This window comes from Lathyrus oleraceus, chromosome 5, assembly GCF_024323335.1.
Source record: "Lathyrus oleraceus cultivar Zhongwan6 chromosome 5, CAAS_Psat_ZW6_1.0, whole genome shotgun sequence".
Taxonomy (NCBI): Eukaryota; Viridiplantae; Streptophyta; class Magnoliopsida; order Fabales; family Fabaceae; genus Lathyrus; species Lathyrus oleraceus.
Window position 1 is genome coordinate 331,999,683 of NC_066583.1, and position 4,797 is coordinate 332,004,479.

A 4,797-nucleotide genomic window follows, 5' to 3' on the forward strand; every position below is an offset into this window, starting at 1 on the left:
TTTACCGACTGTGAAACAAGATACTCATTGCTCGAGAAAACTTGTTGTGCTTTGGCTTGGGCTGCTTGTCGACTAAGACAGTATATGTTGAATCGTACCACTTTATTGATTTCTAAGATGGATCCTATCAAATACATATTTGAGAAACCTGCCCTCTCCGGAAGAATAGCAAGATGGCAGATGATTTTAACAGAGTATGATATCCAATACACTACTCAAAAAGCAATCAAAGGAAGCGTGTTAGCCGATCATTTGGCTCATCAAGCAGTTGATGATTACCAATCTATGAATTTTGAGTTCCCAGATGAGGATGTCATGCTTGTTACTGATTATGAAGAACCTGGACCGGATGAAGGACATGAACTGGGATCCCGATGGACTATGGTTTTTGGTGGATCTTCTAATGCATTGGGCAATGGTGTTAGTGTTGTAATCATTTCCCCCGAGGGTTGCCATACGCCTTTCACTGCTAGACTATGTTTTGATTGTACCAATAATATGGCTGAGTATGAAGCATGTATTTTGGGACTCAGAGCTGCTATAGACCTAAGAATCAAGTTTTTGAGTGTGTACGGAGACTCAGCCTTAGTAATCAGTCAGATCAAAGGAGAATGGGACACTAAACATCCGAATCTCACCCCTTATCGAGAGCGGGTGTTGACATTAATCCCATACTTTGAAGAGATTACATTCGAACATATTCCACGAGAAGAGAATCAGTTGGCGGACGCATTAGCTACCATGTCATCTATGTTCAGAGTCAGATGGGATGATGAAGCTCCCAGGATCACTATTGAACGATTAGATGAACCAGCCTATTGTTATGAACTTAATACTGATGGAGTAGAAGAGAAACCTTGGTTCCACGAAGTAAAAAGATATTTAGAAACTCAGGAATACCCGGAAGGGGCATCCATCAATGACAGAAAATTTCTGAGGAAGTTCTCCGCTAAGTTCTTTTTGAGTAATGGAGTATTATATAAACGTAATCATGATTTGACTTTGCTTCGCTGTGTGGATAAGAGGGAAGCAGAAAAGATTATGGAAGACATACACGACGGTATTTTTGGGACTCATTCTAGTGGACATACGATGGCCAAGAAGATTCTGAGATCAGGGTATTATTGGTCTACCATGGAAGCTGATTGCCACCATCATTCCAGAACTTGTCACAAGTGCCAAATCTATGCGGACAAAGTACATGTACCCCCTACTCCATTGAACGTGTTGACAGCACCTTGGCCCTTTGCAATGTGGGGCATTGATATGATTGGAGAGATTAAACCTACTGCTTCTAATGGACATCGTTTCATTCTTGTTGCTATTGATTATTTTACGAAGTGGGTAGAGGCAGCCTCATTTGCTTCTGTCACCAAGAATGTGGTGGCACGGTTCATCAAGAATAGTCTCGTTTGTCGGTATGGCATCCCTGAAAGAGTTATCACAAACAATGGCACCAATTTGAACAACAAGATGATTACTGAACTTTGCACGCAGTTCAAAATAAAACACCATAACTCTTCTTTGTACCGGCCAAAGATGAATGGCGCTGTAGAAGCTGCTAATAAAAATATTAAGAAGATTATACAAAAGATGACAGTAACCTACAAAGACTGGCATGAGATGTTACCATTTGCTCTTCATGGTTATCGCACTTCAGTACGAACTTCGACAGGGGCAACTCCTTTCTCTTTAGTCTACGGAATGAAAGCCGTGTTACCAGTGGAAGTTCAGATTCCCTCTCTAAGAATCATGAAAGAGGCAGGCTTAGATGAGGATGAATGGATTCAGACTCGACTCGATCAGATAAATTTGATTGATGAAAAGAGACTTGCGGCTGTTTGTCATGGGCAGATATATCAAAAGCGCATGACCCAGGCATTTAACAAAAAGGTCAAGAGACAGGTGTATCAAATTGGCGACTTGGTGATCAAACGTATCATTCTACCGCAAGGTGATCCCAGAGGCAAATGGACTCCCACATACGAAGGGCCATTTGTGGTTAAGAAGGTATTCTCTGGTGGAGCCATGATACTTGCTACAATGGACGGCGAAGACTTCCCGCATCCCGTGAACGCGGACATAGTTAAAAAATACTACGCATAAAAGAGACCCGCTAGGTCGACGTATCTAGGCAAAAGTAAGGGCATCCAGGCGAACCAAAAGGGTTCAGGAAAAAATTAGGGATAAACATATAAAAATGTACACCCGGCAAGTCGAAAACCTGAAAAGGCGGCTTGGGCAAAAAAGGGTACCCTGGTGGACTGAAAACCTGAAAAGGCGGTCCAGACAAAAATTAGGGATTAAAGCGTATGACTATGTCCCGTTCTCCGTCAGCTTCACCCAAGTCAAAGGGACTGAACAAGCCAATCACTTCTATCCGACAGCAGGAGATGAGACGCTTGAAGACATAATGACAGTAGCAGAATTAAAGTCAATAGGACTTTTCCTTCATAGCTTGTTCTTTGCTTTCTTGACAATTTCCTCTTACTAGGATTTCTGTCTCCTTGTATTCAAATTGCCTGTTTATAGGCCCTCTTTCAAAATCAATACAATTTTATTTCCAAAAAGATGCTTTTGTTTTACTTTCTCTGTTTTGTTTGCGTAAACGTCCATTGATTTAATTTGAATTAATATATGCATTTGAATATGATCGATGTTTACCAAAAATACATACATAAAATAGAGATCACAATTACTAAAAGACTTCGGGATCGAGGATAAGGTCTAACCATGCTTTCCAATGAATCCGTTGCTAATTCTATCCCCCAGCAAAACCAGTTATTCCCCATAAGAAATTGGCATCACTAGACAACTGGTCATCTGTTTATCCCCAGCCAGGTCCGGTTGAATGTTTTTACCATCAGACAGAAATCAAATACCCCCAGCTGAGAAAGGGTCATCAACACAAATGTCTCCAACCAGAATCTCGGGATTTATTTTCCCCTGGCAGAACTTCCCAGACGCAAAATTCATTCATTACATCATTTCACAGCATATGCAGGCATATAATGTTCGCATTTATTTTCGAAAGCATAACACATCTCATGCATCATGACATGGCATGAAGCTAACTTTACTTTTCAGGTTAATTATCCTCCTGGTACAGTCAAAATAAAGATCCATTCAGACGGATACTCTTATTGATTACATTCAAGGTTCAGATACATCTTTCAGATGTAATCCATATGAACATTCATTCTGACAAGCATTCTGATATCCTCCTAGTGATGGCATCTTTAAGCCCATCCCAGACATTTATTGCAAATACAACATATACAAATATTGTCAGATATAGCCTAACGTACGGTTCATTCTGATTCCGCCTAACGTAGGGTTCCTCCAACTGTTCCAATACGGTCTAGCGTATGACCCATTTGGATGTTCATCCCCTCAGACACGATCTAGCGTACGATCCATTCTGGTCTTTATTCCTCAGATACTACCTAGCGTACGGTACATTCTGAAATGTAGTCTAGCGTACGACTACCCTTTCATCCTCAGATACAGCCTAATGGACGGCTCATTCTGCCACTCAGATACGATCTAACGTACAATCCATTCTGATCTTTATTCCTCAGATACTACCTAGCGTACGGTACATTCTGAAATGTAGTCTAGCGTACGACTACCCTTTCATCCTCAGATACAGCCTAATGGACGGCTCATTCTGCCACTCAGATACAATCTAGCGTACGATCCATTCTGATATTTATTCCTCAGATACTACCTAGCGTACGGTACATTCTGAAACGTGGTCTAGCGTACGACTACCTTTTCATCCTCAGATACAGCCCAATGGACGGCTCATTCTGCAACTCAGATACGATCTAGTGTACGATCCATTCTGATCTTTCATCCCCAGCGAAGTCACCCGCCTAACGGACGGCTCATTCTGCTACTCAGATGCGATCTAGCGTACGATCCATTCTGACCTTTATTTCTCCAGATACAGCCTAACGGATGACTCATTCTGCTATTCAGATACGATCTGGCGTATGATCCATTCTGATCCTTTATCCCTATCAGCGTATGATCCATTCCGATCTTTCATCATCAAACTTCCCGGATGGCATCTCTAAGCCCATCTCCATCAGGACTAACTTCTAATTAGCAAGCGCAAATTTTTGGGCATTCTAAGTGTTCAATAATCTTCCACCTCCAGATCGCGAATGGCGTACATACCATTCTAACTCTCTCGGTTTAAGAATACTGAACAAGGGCAGCTGTCATACCCCAAAATTTGCCCGTTAATCTTTCAACACATTTTTCAAGACATTGATCTTAAAGGAACAAAGGCCTAGCACACAGGTGGCCCAATCCCGAAAAGGACTTAAACTGGCTTGCTCGCTAGGCGAGCAAAATCCTTCGCCTAGCGAACCCTTTGCTACACCACTCGCCTAGCGAAGCTTGCGAATACTAGAAATTTTGGGCTTTATTCTGAGCCCATTAGGTCACAAAAATGATTATAAATACCACAACTTCAGTCAGAAAAAGGGACGACGGACGGACGGAGACAGAGAGAAGGAACATCAAACCCTGGAGGCCAACCTAGAGAATTCAGAGCAACCCTAAAGGAAACCCTGAAGGAAACTCATCTGCACAAAAGGTTACCTCCGCCCAACTCAATCTGGCGCTAACCCTAAGAGTGACTTGCCAATTCAAGGTTGCAATTCAATTGCAAACAGGTTTGCATTACTATTACCGCTTTATGCTCCCAATTTTCATGTGATATTATAATTAAATTCATAAGTATATTTGAGGTTTTGCGTGTGAATTTAAGTATGCATAGAGATC